At 39.1% G+C, this 21927-nt stretch overlaps 1 protein-coding gene across 5 annotated transcripts in view; it reads left to right on the plus strand.

Moving 5' to 3' along the window:
• The window catches only part of NCALD (neurocalcin delta), a 377772-nt gene that overhangs the window by 290677 nt on the left and 65168 nt on the right, over window positions 1-21927 (plus strand). Inside the window, exon 1 of one of the 5 annotated variants that reach the window (XM_090283492.1) lies at window positions 2736-2809. The exons of the other annotated variants lie outside the window; for them this stretch is intronic. The gene's annotated coding sequence lies outside the window, so the exon portion shown is untranslated. Of the gene's footprint in view, window positions 1-2735; window positions 2810-21927 lie in introns of those variants that run through there. 5 annotated transcript variants of the gene reach the window in all.

The following is a 21927-nucleotide window of genomic DNA, read 5'->3' on the forward strand; positions in this document are numbered from 1 at the left end:
ACAATCCTAGGATGTAAGCACTGAAGCTCAGAGGACTCAAATAACTTGCCCAGATGAGATTTGAACCCAGTGCCTCCAAAACACATGTCCATGGCCTTCCCACTAGTGTTAGGGCCAGAAGGAAGAAACATCAAACAAAAGGCTGATTATAGTCATCTGCTCATGACCCAAACCACCTGTTAATTCAGGTGTGTGAACCCAAGTCAAACTGGTTTAGTGGCATTTACCAGTTATTTCTGGCAAAGTGGTCAGACTAATAACCTCCAACTTTGACATTCACACAGCAAACCCAACTATAGTGCAGTATCTTTGAATGGGTCTTCTTAAGTGCAGTGAATCATTTTCACCAAAAAAAGTGGGTTGTCATTTAAAAAACAAAATAACATGTTTTCCTTCAGTGTTGTGGGCTGTAGTTGGGAAAAGGTCCTCATGTGTGTTTTCTGTGATCTTTTTAAACTACTTTTGGATTAATGAGTCAAATTGATAGAAATCTGGACTCCAAAGAGCTCATCGCCATGATTCCAACCCTGCAGGAGACTGGGGGCTTTTTAGCTCTAAGAGGAATCTCTAATCCTAGGTAGTTTGCAAAGGAAAATACGTGATGGCAGGTAGCATGCTACAGAAAAAAGGATCACATGCGTCCATGTGATATATTGGTCAGTCCACTGATTATTTTAACTTATAATGAGTTTAAGATCAATTCAATACATGGTAAAATATATTTAGTCTTTAAAATAATAGAAAAAAAATCTGAAGTGTTAGTTTTTGCTAAAATTCAAACTAATCGAAGCCATGAATTTGAGGAATTTTTAGAACTGAGAACTTCTGGTTTCAGAGGACGTCACCTATTGGCAAAGGGTGGTACTGCAGTTTTACTCTCAGATGCTGGATGTGCCTGGAGAGGCAGCCACGGATTTGGAGTCAGAGAGCTGATGCATCAGGCAGCTCAGAGACGTGGGTCCCTGAAAAACTCCCCTCATTACTAGGATGTGCATTGTAGAAAAGAAAACCAGAATTCTAACTGGAACAAACTGCAAATTTGTGAATTGTGACTTACTGCAATCTGCCCCCAGTGAGACATCATGACCCATTTAGACAGACATTGGATTCAATGAGTCAATTGTCCCTGTGCAAACAGGTAAATTCCCTGCTGTCGTTAATCTGAAATTAGAGGGGAAGCATTGCAGTTGGTTTTACTTTAGCAGTGCTACAGCTAATAACATCAGGAAAATAACTTTTGAAATAAAAATATATCTTTTCTTCCCAGAGGAACTGGGACAGAAGTAAAACAAGAGGAAGATGGAATGGGAAGTTTGTGTGGCCGGTTTGGACATTAATCTTATTGTTCAAGAAGCAATTTCTGACTCTGAAGAAATTGTATTCTTTTAGAGTGACAAAAGTGTAATCTGCCCAGCTGGCTTAGTTTCCATTTATATTTTGCAACACCCCAGAGCTACTCTTTTTTTTTTTTTTTTTTTTTTTTTAAGAAGCCAGAATAGAAATCCTGATAATGCTGGCATGGAAAAGTCCTTGGGGTTTTAAGAGCAATCTCTTCCCCCTGCCTTTTCTCCCCTTTGCCCTGTGAAGGCTTATATGGTTTTTGAATGTATTTTTCAGAGCACCTTCCTGTGGATTGTATTTCATTTTGTTTCACTGGCTTTCTGTTATATAGAGGGGGAATGAACTAGGAAATAAGCACATCTGTGGTGTTAGAAGTAAGCTATGCTGGTCATAAAGGAAATGAAGCTCACATTAGAGGGCTGTAGTTTTTTATTCTGCTGCTTCAGGCGCCACTGAACTTTGCAATGGCAGGACACTTACCCATTTACTCCATGCTGAGCTCCAAAGGAGTGTGGATGAGAGAACATCTAGGAGGAGAGGATTTCGCACCTGTATCGTGACCCCAAAGCAAAGGTCAAAAATGTTATAAATGTCTTCTCAAGGTTGTTTTAAAGTAGGACTGGTTTGAACTCTTTTGGCCATCACTCTTGCATGGAGATTTTACAATGCAGGAATTCTGAATTCGCCTCACCCAAATTCCCCATCCTGGATGGTGTCAGGATTATTGGATTTTCTCATCCTCCTCTGGGCCACCACCCCCTCTGTTTCTTGTTTTTCTTTCCATCACTAGCATGGCTCAGTACATAGATTGGATTCTTATATAGTTTAAAAAAGAAATGTCTCTTTTTCCAGTTTCCTTTGTGCTTCTGTTTTTATCCATCTACTTACAAATAGATTTAATTCGTTCAGAAAACTATCCCAGGACTTTTCAGTTTCTTTCCTTTTGTTCTATAGAGACATATGCTTCATGCTGGTGAAAGCGAGAGGGATGGGAACTTCAGAGTGGCATGCATTTTCCTGCAAGTAACAGTCAAGAACAGACACTGAAGTCCTAAAGGGAAGTTGCAGGCACTCTTGAGTCACCACATCGGGGATTGAGGGAGCTGTCCGTGATGGTTATGGGGTCTGTATATGTGTGTGTGTGCTTACACACACACACACATACACACCACAGTGACAGATGACCTATTGAAATAATTTCAGAGCTGTTCTGTGGTTGCTACGACAACCAATGCTCTCTTGGCTTTCATCTGGCCATGTGACAAGGACTTTGACGTCAGCTGGAGGCAGAGTCTGTGGCTGAGTCCACACAGTCAAAGGCCTGTGAGAATCTGGTGGATGCTGGCTGCTGCTGCCTCTGCCGCGCCGCCCACAACGCTGCTGCTCCTGCCGCTGCTGCTGCTCCTGCCGCTGCTTCCCCGGGGCTGCGGAGCATGGGCTGTTAAACCCTGCACTTCTTCTGTGTGAGGTAATTAGTTCCCTTCATACACAAACAGTTAGATGTTTTATAGATCATTGTGGTTTCCCCCTCTCTCTTACCTACCACAAGTTTGTCTTCTTGAGCAATTATTGTTGTACTAGGGGGAGAATGTGAAGTGGCTTCTAGTTGCTAATTTTATGCAGAGTCTCTGGAATTTGGTTAAATTTGGATTAATGTTCTGTGAAGTAGGTAAAAATACAATCGCTGTTCTTGCTCAACACTTGCTAATGTGATATTATTTAAAGATACAGATTTTGCAGCTTGAGCCAAATATTCCCCCATCGAATTCCAGGAATCCTCCCTTCAGCATGGCTTTGGGTTTCTAGACTCCAGCATAGCCTTGCAATACATTGCTAACTTTGCTTTTTTTTTTTTTTTTTTTCCCCTCACAATTGCTACCCTATTCTGAATCATCCCAGAATAGTTTGGAATTCGGTTTCTATCTTGTTTGCAGCATTCATAATTAGCAACAACAGGCACAGTGGGGAAGAACATTATACTTTGAAACAAAAGTTGGGGTTTTTCTTGTAAATAGGGTATTCTGAAAATACCAGCTTCCTGTTTAGAAAAACAATCTGGACTATGCCAAGGAAGTTGGGGTGGAACCTCTTACATGTGTGCATGCAGTTGCTTTTTGGTTGTTAGAGCAAAGTGCACATTTTCAGTATCTTCCTCTGAAAATGCAGCTGTGAAGAGAATAACGTTGGATGGTCTTCACTTAGGAGTCATATAAGTATTTGTATATTTAAAAATGGGAATAATTCCTTTGGAAGAAAACAGTAGCCTTAAAACTAAATTATTATTGGTAGATCTACTTTAATTCAGACACAGATATAGTCACAAAAAATTTTGCTCCAGGTCTTGAATGAATAATTTGATAACTGATTAATAATGCCTTTTATTCCTTAATTCCTATAACATTATAAGATGCAAATTGGTTTATTTGCCTTAATGTAGTTCATTTCTTTCCCAAGTTTAGTGATTTTGAATTTGCTATCATTGTGCAAATGGATCGTTTTGTGGCTTAAAATTCAAAGAAAGCCTCTGGTATTGAAGTTAATCAAAGCCTAGATGTATAACTGGTTTCTAAATCTTACAAATTTCACAGGGAAAGAAAAATGCAAATTGAAGAGCAGCACGCGCTCTTTGATGAATAGAAGATAATGGTTTAACTATGTATATGAATAATATGTAGTTTATGAAATGTACATTATATCTCAATTTAATGCAAGAATATAGTATTCTTATTTTTTATGTTCTTTATTTGTTTCTGAATTCCGATCACATTTATTTTACTCTGGAGATGAGCATTTTGCAAAGTAGTTAGCTTCAGTGACAAATTAATAGCTATGGGTGCATCGATAATTTCTCAATAGCTTTTAATAAGTGAATGTTCATTTAATTTGCTGACATTAGATATGTCTGTTTTGGGTCAGATTCTCCATGGAGGATTTTCCAAAAAGAATAATGTGCTTGTATTCAAGGCACATCTACTGGCACATCATTTAACTTATCTCATAATTATAATTCAGAGGTCATATATGAGCATGGATAGGGCCAGCAGCTCTATTATTTAAAAGCACTATCATTGATAATGTGCTTTGATATTTACTTTTTTAACTCAAAGTAAGGAATTATCACTATACTTTTCGAAGTAATTTTCTTGATGCTCTTTCTATGATATTTCAAATTAAGGTTATCAAGTGATTATACTCAATGCCCTTATAAAATAGGCTAGATTTCAGCAGCGTTAAATAGGAGAACAATTCAGTGTTGATGGCAAAATGTCAATGATCGATTTTGTCATTAGATGGAAACAACCTATGCTATGATAGCAGAGATGTTTCTAGAATCTACAGGTCTTCTCTCATGGAAGAATAAGGGGAGAAATGACTGTCATCAGAATCATCTATTTACAACAATGAAACTATGTTGATTTCAAGGTCAAGTTTGTTTCAGCTTCAAAAGATACTAGCAAGGAATGATATACTCTAGAAACCTAGCTGTTGCATTATTAAACGTTTTGTGTGTAGTTGCAGGGATTTTTAACCTTTTTGGTGCCATGGGCCTCTTTGGCAGTCTGGCTGACCCTATAGGCTCTTCTCAGAATGCTGCTTTTAAATACATAATATAGGGACAGGGTATGCAAGATTAAAAAGGAAGCCACTTTAATTGAAATGCATTAACCAATTTTTTAAAAATTGTGACATGTGCTTTATTAAATAATACAAATTAGCAGTGATGTAATGATGAGTATTAAAGATATTTCAAGATATCTATAATGACTACAATGTGATATGAGAATATCTGCAATTTATCTCAGCAAAAAAATCACAGGTACTGTGGTTTGTGGTCTCCATTTTAGTGAAAAGAAATACTAAATTTCAGTTTGAGGTTAGTAAAACTGAAGATATAATATTTTTTCCATCCAAATTTCTGGATCCCCTTGAATTCTATCTACCCCTGAGTTTAATGGTTGTGAGCTAGTGATGCCGAAAAGTCACAGAACGGCACTAAGCAAAATTCACATCACCGTTTCCACATTTAGTTCCACCATATCTGATTTTACTCTCTGAAAGTGTGAATTTCCCAGAATATTCTAATTTCTGTGTGAAAAGAGATGATATATCCATATAGCTACCAAACTGTAACTTTCTCATATTTTCCTCCTTGAAATTCATAAGGAGTATTAAGTAACGTGGACTGAGAAGCTCTTACCTGGTTAGATAGGATTTAAGAGGAAAAACTGATAGTGTTAATGCAAGTTATGCAAGTTAAAACCATGGACCATAGAAGTAAAACTATAGCTATTTACTAAGGGACCTTTATCCACTCATGGAAAATAAGCAAGAAGTACTTAAATGAAGAAGAATGTGGGACGTTATATGAGATCATAGCTGAAGGGGTACTCTAGAAGGTACTTTGTGTACAACATTTGAAACATTCATTAAAGAACGTTTAGTGTAAAGCACATGCATGGATTGATAAACTGCAACGTAAATTCCAGTAAATTAGGATAGAGCCTGCAGGTTTATCCACCAGAGCTCCCCAGGGCAAAACACATTCAAAATGAAGTGGGAAATGGAGACACTTCCCAAGTAATTTGAACTCACAATCTTACTTGACATACTGGATATTTAAGGATGATACAGGAGGTGCTAATATTATTGTTTAGTGGGATTAAGTAATGGTTTCATTCTTCATGTCACATTGAATTTGCCAAAGATAATGCTTAGTTTTTCTCTCCAACCAACCAGATTAGCTTTGCAGTCAGTTGGCCGACATCCTGCAGTATTGTCTGTCTAGCCCGTGTTTAGTGTCCAAAGCCATCCTTTCTCAGCATGACAGAATTGCAGCTATGACGTTTTGCACAAGCTGTTGTTTAAGCTCAATCCAAATCCCTCACACTTGAAATGGAAGCTTAGCAATTTTTCTTCACGTGTTCTCTGGGAAATTATGAAATAGGATTTTCTCAAACATTTCTTATTCTTTGAACTAGAAAAGAACACCTGCTTTGGGGGCTTTGATGTAGAAACTTGGAAAAAGTCTAAAATTTCTGACTCCAGGCTGTACTGTTTGCTTCTTTGATGGCAGGTGTTTGAAATTTTAAGTTCAGGAAGGAATGTGCCGTTTTTTAATGAAATCAACTGCTATTTAAATGGTGCCCCATGATGGAAATTCAACAAGAATATCATTCCAAAGTATGACATTTTTTAGTGTTTCCAGAAGTAATGTCATAAAAGTGATGCTCATTAAGCTCTGATGTAAAATTTATATGGTAAATATTTAAATTCAGTGGAGCCTCATTCTCTAAACTAAAGACAGTGTGTTCTTTTACCTCTGCAGTTAGCTTTAGTGTTTTGGGGACATCTTTCTATAAATGTCTTTAATTAGAGACACAGCATCCTTTAAAATTTTAGTTTACACTAATGTGAAACACAGTATACTCAAATAACATTAAAGTTCTGTATTTGAGTAACAGGAAAAAAAAACCCTCTCATCTGAAAGATATTCCAGATGCTGCCTGTCTTAATGGAAGGATTGTCCATATTTTTCTGAATTCTGCCCCACTGACTGCAGGAATACCAAAGGCAGCATGTCACTTTTATGCAAGATGATTTTTTAAAGAATGATTCTATATTTTCTTTACTTAAATGAATTTAAACCTTATCCATCGGAGATAAATGTCAAGAAGAGTGTTATGATATTTGGCTGCCTGCTCAGCTGACTCCCACAGACTTTCATGTGATTCATACATCTAAAACCACGACCAATTTTGTGACGACCATATTTACAACATCTTTAGAGATAAAAATAGCGTCCCACAAGTTATCCCATGCCTACGCCTTCCCACGTCTTACCATGGATCAGGTGCAGCACGAGGTAACGTCACTCAGTCCACAAGCATTTATTAACTGGCTGCTGCATCCACAGTAGTAGAGTAGGCATTTTGGGTTCCTCCCTCATTTGATCTTTGAGTAGTGACCTATGCCACTGGCATAAAGAGCCCAAGTTCCTCTGTGGACTTCTGACTTTTGTTTGCCTGAGCTTCAATTCAAACATTCAATCTTACATGTGTTTGACAAGTTTTGAGCACCTACTAAACACCAGGCATGCCATGGTGAACAAGACAGACAAAGTGCCCTACCATCATGGAACTCACAGGCTAACTATACAGGGGACCTGCACAGGTTTCTCCCTTACAGCTGTGCTAGCCAGTGTAATCAAAAAGAAATTCCTCACTAAAATAAAAAAAAATAAAAAAATAAAAAAATAAAAAAAGAACATTAAAACAAAAAAAACAAGTAAATTGCCTGGAAACTATTAGATTTTATACCAGAATAAAACCTTAGAAGAGACATTCTTCAGCTGGTGAATAGCCAGACTAATTTGTAACTAATCTGTTCATATCAGTGTCAAGGATTCCAGATCACTATGCTCTGCCCTACTGCCAATGGCTGTCTGTCCTCAACTTCAGAAGAAAATGAGGCTTGTAGGTACTGATGTAGAGAATGATATATTTTAATGCAAATACTCTGTCTTATGCAAATATGGACAGCCATTTCATTTTATGAAAGGAATTCTTAAGTTAGTGGTGCCCAAGTATATACATACCATCTTCCTTGCGTGAACCCAGTCAAGATAGGCTCACTGCTGTAATAAATAGTGCCATATCTCAATGGCATAATACATACCATTCATGTTTTGCTCACCTACAAATCAGATTTGGAAGAAGGATTCTGTTCCACACAGTTATCCAGGGGTTCAGGCTCCTTCTGTCTAGTTCAACTGATCTGGGGGCAAATCCTGTCTGTAACCACCTGCAGGTGTGACTTTGGGCAAGTTCTCTAAGTCACAGTTTTCTTACCTGGATAATATTAGTATCTGCCTTATGGATTTTTAAGTTAACTCACTTGGCACCATAACTGACAGGTATTAGGTACTCAATCATGTGAACTGTTATTAATTTTCTACCTCTGATAGGGCTGCCACCACCACCATCCCCCTAGGAACCAGGAAGTACCACTGTCCAAACTAGAGGAGGTATGTCCCTGGTGTTATGGGAACAGCTAACACTTAGATAGTCTTATAAGCTCTTTCCAAAATATTTTCTTTTCTTCACAACATCTATTTTATAAACAAGGAAGCTGAGCTGCAGAGAGCTTAAGCAAATTTCCCAGTGTCACATGGTATATCACGAAGCTCTAGGTGTTTGGTTTTGACTCCTGGCTTTTTATTCACCATGTTATATTGCCTTCCAAGCTGGAATATGTTGTATTTTTCCTGGAAGTAATGTTCTATGTTGTGGTAAATTTTACTCTACAAAAGTGGCCATATAATTATATCTATTTCTACATTCTCTACTAGAATCTTGACACTCTTCATCAAGAGGTGGAGTCTATTGCCCTCCCCTTTGGCCCACATGAGCTGTGATTGGTCCAACAGGTAGACACCGTGGAAACAATATATAGGTGACTTCCAAGGCTGGATCATAGAAAGAACACAATTTCTTTTTTTCCTCAGTTATTTTTTGTTTCTCTCACATGTGATACTTGCTTTTGGAAACTAGCTGCCATATTGTGAAGAGGCCCAGACCATACAGAGAGGCCACATGTTGATGTTAAAGCCAATAGCCAGCATCAACTGCCAGACATGAGAGTGGGCGATCCTTCAGAGGATTCCAGTCCCCAACCATCAGATCCTCCTTACCTCTCCTGATGCCAATTAGACCAGAGATGCATCATCTCTGCCCAGCCCTACTCTACATCACAGACTCATGAACAAAACAAAAATTGCTGTTGCTTTAAGTCCATAAGTTTTGGAGTTAGTTCTTAGGCAACCAGAGTAACTGGACCATAGGAGGTTAATTAGAGCTGACTGAAATATTTGTATAGAGGACTAAACTTTAGGTATATATATACAGATCAAATAGGTTTTTGTGATTTGGCATAAATATCTAACCTAATTAAAATAATTTCTGAAGGAAAATGTATTTCAGCTACCAATCAAATTGCAAACAGGCTTTAGGTACATATTTGTTTGTAAATTTGTAACAGTGTTATACATATTAATGCTGTTGCTGGTTCTGGGAGAAGATTGGGCCACATTGAAATTGGCCTGTATGGTTTAGTAAGACCTCCCTCGTTGCCTCCTGCTGGCTGGGGCCCTCTCTGCAGGACAGTCCATTGTGGATGACAGTACTTGTGCCACTACCCCTTGTCACTGTTTAGTCCTCCTTTTCTGCCTTTGTCTCCCTCTCTCCCATCTACTCTGTCTAATCTGCTGCCTAGTTTTCTAGTGTTAGACTCTGCAGTCTACTCGACACTCCCTTCTGTCCCATTTCCAATGCTTCTAAACCTTCTTTTTTTCTCTCTCTAATAGTTTATATTAAAGCTAGGGAATTCCTCTTGGTCAGGTAAGATTTAGCTCATTCAGCAAAGTCTTTTTCCTCTTGAGAAAGCTGCCAAAATGGCAGCTGTCCAATTGGCTTGCAGCTCCATATGTTGGTCAAAACTAGCACTTGGAATACTCTGAAATGTTGTCCTTGTGCCCTCAGTCAATGAAGCATCTCTGTCTCTTCTACTGCACAGAAATCAATGTCCCTGGCTCTCTTCCCATTTACTTAAATGTCACCCACTCTTGACGGTCGTCCCATCCTCCCTTTAGAAAGCTAATTGGTGTTTGCTCATTCATGTATTCCTTCAATGTTTATTAACTCCATATAGTGAGCCCTAGAGTTAAGCTCGCATGAACAGATTTCTTTCATGTCCAAGGACTGGTAAGGTTCCTCCAGCTGTCTCTTGTTTGCTTACCATAGACACCCAGCAGATGTGGTCTAATCATCCAGATCTTTTAATGACCAGCACATGACCCACCTCATTCAAGATGTTCCCGCTATATGGGATACTATAAGGGTAATGTAGGTCCAGCCAGTCTTTGAAAAGATTACAGTCCAGTTGGGGAGGCTGGACAGCATATGCAGCTGGGGTCCAGAGCTATGTCTTCTTTATTGGTTATAGTCTCTCATAGCACCTCATGTAGAGCTGGACTGTTAATATCTACTGATTAAGTCTCTGGTAAGTGAGCAATGAATAGATTAACTACAGAAGGATATATGGGCATTGAGATGACTTTAGAGAAAAAGTGAGCAATGAAGAACTCTTGGCTTAACTACAGAAATAAAAGGATTGTTCACAAGTAAGAAATGTCTTAAGTATAGCCTGGTAACAGAAATGAGACACCCTATCTGGGACCAAGAAATTGGTTGGGAAAAGAAAAAACTTACAATCCAGAAGGAGGGTCTATGAAGGATCTAGAATTGGTCAATTTAAGATAAGCTAGATTTGAACTAATAGCAGAAAGCTAGTAAAAGTTTGGGAGCAAGTAAGTGATATATGAGTCCAAGTATCAGTGTTATAATACTTCAATCACTGTTTTCTTTTGCTTTAGACAATTTATTTTTAAATCCAGAATATTTGTTAAGTGTTTCCTTTTCCTCCATTTTTCTCACAGAGAAGTTCTCACTTTAAATTTTAAAATGTGAATTCTCATTTGCCCTCAGTACTGTATGAGTGGCCCTTTACACTGTAGCTCAGTGATATCTGTAGGAAGAGCTGTCTAATTTCATAGTTTTAAAAATAAAATTTGTTACTTAGCAAAGTCATTCACATAAAACCCAAACCAAATGAAAAAAATCAAGGCTTCAAAACATTTTCTATAGAACTAGCCTATAATAATTACATAATTATAATTGATATTCATAATGAAACCACTGGGATATTTGCACCATTACTCTGACAAACCTTTTGATTAAGTCGTCAGTGAAAGACTAAATTTTGTTCAGTGACGTTTTAGTTGTAAGTATATTTCATTATATCTGAAGTCTTTGAAAACTGGCCATCAGTATATATGTTTGACTACTATCAGAATGTCCTAATCAGACCACTCCACTCTTGAGAAAAATATTGTAAACTGCACATGCAAAAAGTGTGATAATATATGTGTATAGTATAAAGAATATAGAAAATATATGCCTGTGTATCTAACAAAAGCACAATTTATTAATCATTCTACAGAAGGCATAATTTTACACATTGATATAGATGATAAATTCAACACAGCAGCATACGGGTTACTACTCTCCCTGGCTCCAGCACCTCACATGAATTCAATGTACGATATATTGTTTTTAAATTTCCAATCACATAAAGATTTTAAACCAGTTGAGGGCAGAGAGTCAGTCTCTGATAGAGGATAAAAGGTATGCTTTATGCTTCTAGAACATCACTCAACACCAGTGCCGACAGTTGTGTATGTTGGGATATAGATTTCTCTTACTTGAGTCCATTGCCCACCTTGATGCTCTTGCTGCCTCCTGGCCATTCAGGAGTGAATTATGGGGAACCCTTTGTGAGCTCTGAGCTGTCCTCCAAGGCCAGTTCAGTTGTTGGGGGCTGTTAAAGCAAACCATTCACTGTCTTTCTTTATAGAGAGCCTAAACAGAAACTTAAAAGGAAGTTACAGTTTTCATGAGATTATTTTTCTGGTATATCCATAAGATGCTGTCACAAGATAGAAGCTATTTAAGTCAGATGCAGCCTATGGTCCAAATTCCACTTTGTAAAAGTATTACCTGGCATTAAAATATCTGCTATGCTCACCTCCAAAAATGCTGGCCTACTTTCAATTTTAATAGCACAATTCATTGCCCTTCAAAAAAGGACTCTCTTTCTCCACTAGCCCTCAGACTAACTAGGAATTAATGCTATAAACCGACCAAGAGGCCATGACTGTTTCATCAGCATCCTCACCAGGAGGATTACTTTGTTAAAGTCACAAAGTGTCTTGTAAAAGGCACAAAACTCAGTACAGTAGTCCCTCGCTATATCGTGGTTCCCTTATCATGGCCTCACTGTATCGCGGGATTTTTAAAAATATTATATTTAATTATTTATCGTGGATTTTTCGCTATATTGTGGGATTTTGTGGTACTGTATACGTATGTTGTTAAAATTAGGTAGGTTTAAGAGTGTAGAATAGACTTCCGGCCAAGATGGAGGCTTAGACGGACACGCTAGGTCTTCCTCTACAACTATAGAGGAATACAACTACTTCAAAACAAAGGATAACTAGAAATTCCAGAAAATAAAACCACACGGAAGCCCAACATATGAAGTTATAAACCAGCGGTGCCATTTGGGCAGGTAAGAGTTAAAGAAGGCAAAGCTGTTTGCGGAGCGGCGGGGCGGGGCGGTGAAAAATCCTGGAGGCAATCAAGCCCCTGGCGTGCGCGACTCCAATCAAGCCCCTGGCGTGCCCGACTCCGGCGCTGGGGAGCAGCCGCAGCATCGCCTTGAACAGTGAGGCCCAGGGGGGCGGGAGGACGGATCCCGGTCTCCTAGCTGAATAACTGTGTGAATCCATCTTGGACCCCCGCCCCCACAGAAAGCACCACAGGGCTGCGAAATAGGTCGCGGACAGGCAGGCGCCGGCCGGTCGCTGATTTGTGACGCGTACACAGGCACTGCCCCCAACAGCCAGCCCAGGAAAACAAAACGCATCTGTCAAAATGAGGCAGACAAATATAGAGATCCCGGTGGCACAACTCACCAGACAGCAGATAGAGAACCTGACAGATGAACAGATAAGAAACCTGTCAGAGGCTCAGTTCTGGGCCATTGTTATCAGGTGGCTTACAGAATTCACAAAAGAGCAGGAAAAAGATATGAAAGAAGCGAAAAACTTTCATAACGAAAGGAACAAAACCACATACGAGACAGATGGTGAGGAATCCAGAGTTCATTTCAACAAACTGGAATATGGAGAAGGAACAAGCAGTCAACCAATGCAGCGAGAGGAAATAGGAAGCAACAATGAGAGGATCAGAAACCTCTGGGACAGCTATAAAAGGCCCAACATAAGAATCATTGGTTTGCCAGAGAATGAGGAAGATGAACTAGAACTTGAAAAATTGAGTGAAAATATAATAAAGGAGAACTTCCCAGACTTGGGGAAGGGAATAGACATGCAGGTCCAGGAAGCAAGGAGAGTTCCCAAGAGACTGGACCCAGGGAGAACCACTCCAAGACACATTATAATCAAAATGTCAAAAATTAAGGATAAAGAGAGAATCTTAAAAGCAGCAAGAGAGAAGAAAAGAATTATGTACAAAGGGGTCCCAATTAGACTATCAGCTGACTTCTCAAGGGAAACACTACAGGCAAGAAGGGACTGGCAAGAAATATTCAAAGTAATGAAAATCCAAAACCTACGACCACGAATACTCTATCCAGCGAAATTGTCATTCAGAATAGAAGGACAGAGAAAGTGTTTCCAGGACAAAATAAAACTGAAAGAGTTCATTAGATCCAAACCACTGTTATATGAGATGTTAAAGGGACTGGTTTAAAAAACAGAAGCTAGGGAGATGAAACAAAGGCAAACGAAACAGGCAACGAGAGTGGAAAAGGAACTGTGGGTAAGGGAAGCATAGTGGGGGGAGGTCAACAGGGAGGGGGAGTGGGGAGAGGGAGGGAGATGATATAGGAATTGGGGATCATGGTAGGAGGGAATGGAATAGACGGAGAGAGATTGGGAGGAACTGTATGCACAACTAATGGACATAATCTAAAAGGGGGGGACAACTGGAGGGAGGGGGGCCACCGGGTGGAGGGGAGCAGAGGGAAGGGAAATTGGCACAAATGTAATATTTTAATCAATAAAACACATTAAATATGAAAAAAAAAAAAAAGAGTGTAGAATAAATGTAAGGTTCCTACTTCGCGGGGGGGGGGGTGGGGGCGGGTCTGGAACGTAATAGCCGCGATAAGTGAGGGAATACTGTAATGCTACAGGTTGACAAAAGGATACTGACTTTGAGATGTTGTAAAAAAAGAAAAAGTCTCACTGAAATCACATTAAATCATGTGTTGATTTAAGAAACGGACATTTTTATTGTGGTAAAAGATGCATAACATAAAATTAACTGTTTTAACCATTTTAAGTGTACAGTTCAGTGGCATTAAGCACATTCACATTGTTGTGCAACCAGCCCCATCATCCATCTCCAGAACGTGATCTTTCCAAACTGAAATCCTATACCCATTAAACACTAACTCCGCATTCACCCCTCCCCCTCAGACTCTGGTGACCACCATTCCACTTTCTTTAAACTGGGACATTTTAAGAACATTTAAAATAAACCTGCAGACCTCTTTCTCTTGCATAAGTTAAAAGCCCCAAGATAATTGGAAGTTTTTAGGTTTACACAAGTGGGCAGAGCTTACGCTGAGTTCCTTGATATAGAGACTTCAGACATATAGCTGAGATGATGGACTGAAACCTGCTTAAACCATATTCAGTATAATTTTTACAGAATCACTCAATCACTCAGCTCACCACCTTGCTTCTCAAACAAACAAACAAACAAACAAACAAAAACCACTGACCTGAGACTTTCTGGTCCTAGTAATATACTGAAATCAAATATTCTTATATTAGTCTTCTGTTAGTACTAACTTTAAATAACTTAAGTATTAGAATCAATATATGTTTATGATAGAACATTTGGAAAATACAAAAAATATATAAAGAAGAAAATAAACATTACTCTTAATATTCCACTGCCTAAAATAGCCACTATTAATATTTTTAAATTAAGCAGCATTATATATTATTTTACCTTACTTCAACAAAAGAAAAAGGACTGAAATGAACCTGAGGATTTGAACTTCAGATAACTTTCTTTAAAGCAATAATTAATGCTTTTTAACTAAATTGAATCACCAATTAAAAATTGAAAATCAATAAAACATTAAGAGATTGGATCAATATATTTTTTAAAATGAATTGTTTCTTAATGGGTGTATATTTTATTTTCAGTTAGTAAAGCTGAGTTAACTCTCAAGAAGATCAGAAAAAAACCATAGATACTAAAATGAAAATACCTTTGGGGAAAAAATAATTTTTAAAAAGAATTCAAAACTTAATCTCACTTTTATGGAGTTGGAGGAAGGCAGGCTGAGTGGAGAGGGGCATAGGGGGAAGATTGGGACAACTGTAATAACATAAACAATAAAATATTTAATTAAAATAATAACATATAGTTTAAAAAAACAACTTAATCCTGCCTTTAGGAATATTCTCCTGGAACAAACTAGATAAAAAGGATAATCTCTAAGGTACACAGTTCATAAGTTCACAAACCACTTTCAGAAGAAAAAGCAGATTCTACAATACTAGGGAAGCAGGTGCCTTCTCCAGTGGCCCAGAGTTCACAGAGAATTTAGAGGACTTGCCATATTCATCGATCATCTCCTTTGACCATAGATGCTTAACTTTATTTGCTTCAGACACCAGTGTTTTTTAATATTCCATTAAGTATTTAAATACAAACTACATTTTAGTTTGCTTCATATTTAGGCCACAGTTGCCCTTCTAGAGTTTCTAATTATATTTCTCTTCTCTAATCCACCTGAAGAAACTTAAATCTTCAGTACATAGGTGGCATATTAAAGTTTACTTCTCAATTCTTAAGTATCCAGTTTGGTCATGATAATGTTTTGCTTAGTGAAGATGTTCCAACTCAGACTAAATATAGGCTGTTCCCCCTGGGATTCTTTTCTTACAACTGGATTATTTCTATTGTTTCCAGGTTTATGTATTTCTTGGATTCATTTTCAGTTTTTCTAGAGTATATTTTTGACTTATTTTTTTTTTCTTGGATTCATTTTCAGTTTTTCTAGAGTATATTTTTCACTTATTTTTTTCAAAATTGCAGAAGAAGGGCTAAGTCCTTATGGATCTTCATTTTACTCTCATAGTTGAAAAACAGATTCAAAATAACTTTCCATTACCATTCTGTGCGCTTTGTTTCACGGTCTTCGAACAACCGGAAAAACAGATGCAAAGTCTGCTGCTGTTTAGATTTTGATTCCCTTATAGGTAACTTTTTCCCACCTCTTTGAGCTTTTAGAATTTTCTCTTTGTACTTGAAGGGCCTACATTTCATAAGGAAGTATCCAGGCATATCTTTTTTTAAATGATTTCTATTCAGACATTGGGTCTGCTGCATGGGCAACAGCAGACCCTCCATATCACCCTGCCCAGGCTCTGTAGCTTCAGCTTCACTGGAGAGGACACTCCAGCGTCATCGCAAGATGTCGATTCAACACGGGAGGAGACAGATACCGTGTCACTCCCGAGTCGGACTGCACAGCCATTCTCGGCGGTGCAGATAGACTCTTAAGAAGCTACACCATCGTCTCTCGAGACGGACGACTGCCGATATATATATTCAGACATTTTAATCTGAAGACTCAAGCTTTATTCAACTTAGGAAAATGTCCTTTCATTATTTCTTTAAAATGTTCATTTCTGTCTTCTTGCTATCACTTCTAATAACTCTTATTATTGAAAAAATATCATGTCATTTAGCTCTAAGAGATATTAGATCTCTTGGATTGCTCCTCTATGTTCTTCCCTTTTCTCTTTTCCCTTTTATGTACATTCAAAGAATTTCCTTGAATTTGCCCTCTGGATCTCAAATTGATTCTCATGTCATTTCATTTCAATGTTTAATCCTTTCCACTGAAGTTCTTTTTAAATTTTTTCTTTAATTTTCGTAAAATATTTTTGTTTGTTTTCTTACAGGTTCTTTTTAATGTGCATACTATTGTTTTGGATGTACTATTCTCTCAAATCTCCCTGAAAACAGTAATAGTACTTTAAAAAAAATAATTACAGTATTTTCTCACTTATCATGGGTATTACATTCTAGACCACCCCCCCCTCCCTGCGATGGGTGAAAATCTGTAAAGTAGGAACCTTACATTTATTTTAGTATTTATATATATTTTAAGGCTTTATAAACCCTTCCCACACACTTATAAACCATTCCCAGTCCCTTATTAACCTTTCCCACTTCCTTATTAACCTTTTTCACACTTTTATAAACACTACTTATGTTCTTAAACATATTCTACACTCTTAAACCTACGTTAACTTTAACAACATACATATACAGTAGCGCAAAATCCTGTTATATAGTGAAAAATCCGTGATAAATAATTAAATATAATATTTTAAAAAATCCCGCGATACAGTGAGGCCACGATAAGTGAACTGCGATATAGAGAGGGACTACTGTATACTCTTTGTCCTCTTCAATTCTATTTCCTCTAGCTTCAGTTGTTCTTCTAGATCCTTCTCTTTTATGCTCCTGATTTTTCTTAAATAACTGATGACTTCGACAGTCCCAGTCATATCTATAAATGAAGGGCTGGGTTGACTAGCAGAGGTAGTTGGTGGGGTTTCAATGGCTGTGTGTATGGGAATGCTTCCTAGCATGCTTCTCATGAATGTCAGGGCTGGCCGTTAAGCACATGAGAGGCACATCAGAGAGGAAGAAGCAGACAGGCAAGTGTCTGACTGCCCATTCTGCCAAAGTCAGGAAGACTTCATTTTGGAGAGTGGGCTACACTGCTGTACTGCCCTTCAGGGCAGAGCTTGGAGTGGGTGAAAATAGATGGAAAGAAAAGCATTCTTCAGGGCCCTTTTTTAAATCACCCTGATGGCTCCTTCTTCCTGTGACTTCAAATGCGAATTCCTCAGGGTTCTGTTGGGGAAAATGGCTCTCATCTCATTATCAGCTCTCCCTGAAATATGTTGTACATGGTGGTTTTTATTGGCTCAATTTAACCCTATCAGTTAATCATTTTCCAGAAATTCCTTGCCCTTTTTTTTACATCCCTATTATAGATTATTCCTTTTGACATATATTTTATGCCACTTAAGTGGAATTTTTGGAGGTAGGATAGATAAACATGCATGATGCATCGCCCTCAGAGAGTGAGATTGTATTAACGTTTAGAATGGTAGTCCCAGGATGTTCGTGCATGATTGGCATGAGGCCGTGACACATGTCTTATACTCCATGAAGCCATTTCTCTTTCTTTCATGGCCCAGATAGCACTCCCAACTCTACATGGCCATATGATCAACATGCACCATTTATACAAAGAGAGCAAAGTGAAAGAGGAAGGGCCACATGAGCTAATTTCATCATCAGAACCAAAACATCTGCCTCCACGAGGTGCTGCCTTATCCTCAGGACTTCACTCAGGCCTCAATTCCTCTAGGAAGCCTTCCTAACTTGCCCAGTACTCCTGTATAATGTAAACTCCAATTATAATACTATCACACAGTTCTACAATTTCCTATATGTCTCCTCCATGAAACTTGAAGCTCCCCAAAGGTAAACAAGGTGCCTTGTTTCATGTTTGCACCCTTGGAACACTCCACGGGGGCTGGCATATATTAAGTGCTCAATACAGGTTGAAAAACCAAGTAACTTAATGAATGAGTGAATGAATGAATGAACAAAAGAATGAATGAAGGAAAGAACGAACAAGGAAATGAACAAGCTTGATGTTGACCTTGGAAACAAGTGTGTAGTCCTTCCTTACTGGAAATGAGGCCACTGACTTCCTTATTAGTCAGGAGAAGCTTTGGGGAAGGGTGTTTCAGGCTCAAGGAATAGTATTGACAAAAGCTCAAAGAAAAATTGAGGTACAACTTTTTGGAAGGATTGGTGGATATTGCTCCTAGAGGGCTGTAGATTGTTGGTTCATTCAAATACAATCTCTAAGTTCTGCCATGTGCTGAGTGGCAGTCTGATTACAGGGTTCTTTGATCTTTGCCACGGCACATCTTTGTTCAGTAAGTACAAATCTAATAAGAGCTGCTGTATTTCAGCAGAAATGATGGTGCCTCAGTTTTATAGGTGTCACTACAGGCTCCTTCATGGTTCCAAATAATCATAACTTAAAACCTACACTAATCATCTTTGCAAGTTTACATGAAAGGATCTGCTTACACTTGTATTAAGTATCATTAATTGTATCGAGCCCTTACTTCTTCGCAGGAACAGTATGAAACCACAAACAGCTTAGAATGCAGCTTTCTAGTCATCCTCGGGCTCCTGTAGCCTGCTGGGAGTTGTGAGGCACCAGCCTCTCTGTGACAGAGCCCTGCCACTCACACGACTGCCTGGCAGGACTTCTTTGCCAAATGCCTCTCTCTCCAGTTACCCCCTGGAAGTCCTCCCTAGAGGTCTGAGTGCCTTGCCTCCTACTTTTGGTAACTTAATTAAAAACTACTAGTTGTCAGAGCAAGTAGGCTTTCAATTTCTGGTTAATTAAAAGGAGTCTTTTAATTTCAAGATGTGGCAGGTGCTCAATAAATATTTGTCAAATGGGCAAGAGGATGAATGAAACATCTGAGGAGAGATTGGGTTTGCCCTCTCTGGAACTGGAGTTAAGGAGCATATTTGCTGGACATTATCCCAGGTATGGGCAGGGGTCTGCTGCTAATTCCAGGGCATTTACTCTTTCCATTGCGGCTGCTTTCAGTCTCATCATGCACCCCACATATTATCCATATCTCGTCTCGGGGGTTAATTCATGCCAGAATTTAGCCTGTCACTAAGGACATCTCAGTAGGGTTCTTTTATGTGTCTATAAGATATGACCATCTGGGGGACATGCCATTCCCTGTGGACTTGCTCGTCACCTGCCACGGCAGAGTCCTGTCTCAAAGGGCATGTCTGTCACAGCCCCAACTTCTTAGCAGCAAATTGAGCTTGTTTATAAGAGTGAGGTTATATGGCCACTCAACACTGTCATGTTAGATGTGGGACAGTACAGAGCAGGGCATTCCCAGTTGTATGACTCAGGAGCTACCTTGGCAACCTCAGTGAAATGCCAGGCCATGCTAATAGGAAGATGAAGTCTGGGAACGCTAGCAATATGAAGTGACTGGCGAAAGGGACACATTTTTGGCAACCCATACTGTAGTCAGAGCTGGAGACATAGGGAGAAAAATGGCTGCACAGATGTGCCATAGGAAGAGAAGCTAGGTCCTTTCATTACTCAAAGTCCCAGCTGGATCTGAGCTGCTGGGTCAGTGGAGAAGAACACCCACCCAAATGGACCCCTAAGGGCCTTTGGTTGGAGTGTTCCCCAGAGCCAGAGAGGAGAGGTGCAAGGCCGAAATGCAGGCCCCCAACTGCTGGGGCCAGAATCAAAGAAAGATACAGATTCTTGAGGCTGAATAAGACCCTGGAATCAGAATCAAATTTGGTTATCAGCCTTGGCTGGTGTGGCTCAGTGGATGGAGTTATGGCCTGAGAACCAAAGGGTCATTGGTTTGATTCCCAGTCAGGGCACATGTCTGGACTGCGGGCTAGGTTCCCAGTTGGGAGTCTGTGAGAGGCAACTACATATTGATGTTTCTCTCCCTCTCTTTCTGCCTTCCTTTCTCTCTTTCTAAAAATAAATGAAATCTTTAAAAAAAATTGGATATCAGGGCTAGGGCTTGGGATCTGCTTCATCATAAAGCTTCCTATGTGATTCTTAACTCCTACCAACTAATCCCAGAGAGCCATCTGTACCCCCTAGCCTTCTTACTCTGCAAGGACCTCCTGCTGTGGAAAGATTGCCAGCACCAGGAGTTTTAGTCAAGAATGTGAGTAGTCAGTACATTATGTGAAGAGGCAAGTTCTGTGCCCTCACCTTTAACAAGTGATTCTAGAATACAGGCTTTTGGCCTCAAGGCCAAGTCTTGCCTTTAGGGGTCAGTCCACACCCTTAACCCAGCATGACCACCTCATGTCACTAAAAACTCCTGTTGTGAATATAGGCCATTGGTCATGAAAATAGGGAGTCATCAGCCCAGATCCCTTCCACAAGTGAAAAGCAGTTCCAGATTCCCACTAGTGATGGACAGCCTAAGAATGCAGTTAGTCCACAAAGCTCATAACAGAACCTCTAGATCCCCTTAAGAAGGGATGTCAAATCTAGCAAATAAGACACACAGTTAAATTTGAATTTCAGATAAACATTGATTTTTTTTTTTTTTTATGTATAAGTATGTCTTGTGAGGTGTTTGGAACATATTCATATGCCATAACATTATTGGTAGTTTATCTGAAATTCAGATTTAACTGGGCATCCTCTATTTCATCTGGCAGCTCTACCCCTAATCCTATTTATGGACACTCTTCAAAAGATCTGGGCTGTCAAATTTGGTCACCATAAATTGGCAAGAGTAGAGGGCAGGGAGCATGCCTTGTTATCTTCACCTTCCTTAGAAAGCCTAGCACAACACTCATCTTATAATAGACATGTCAAGAGTCAGTGTTAAAGGCTTCTTATTCAAAGGAGGCTGACCTTGGTGCTGGCCACATGGGAACTGAGGGAGGGAAGAGCCTGGCTAGCAGAACTGACATGCCTTGGGTAGACCTCATATCAAAGGCGATGAGTCCTCTACCCTCACTCACTGCCCATGGTCTCCATCACTTGTGACTTGAGATGGTGATGGCAGGGGCTGAAAATTATATCTTGCAACCTACGTATGTCTTTTTCTCTTCAAGTTCTTCTAGCTTAATGGGTACATATTTCACTTCAAATATCATGAGTTACTGTAAAGATTTTGTAAATTGAATTACGTTTTCCCACTGGTTAAGTGATCATTTCAGAGTTACATCTCCATTTTCTTCTTCCCAAGGGTAGTAAGTTAATGAACTATGCACAAGGGAAGTGTCTATT

This window comes from Furipterus horrens, unplaced genomic scaffold (genome assembly GCF_987537825.1).
Source record: "Furipterus horrens unplaced genomic scaffold, mFurHor1.1.pri manual_scaffold_7, whole genome shotgun sequence".
Lineage (NCBI taxonomy): Eukaryota > Metazoa > Chordata > Mammalia > Chiroptera > Furipteridae > Furipterus > Furipterus horrens.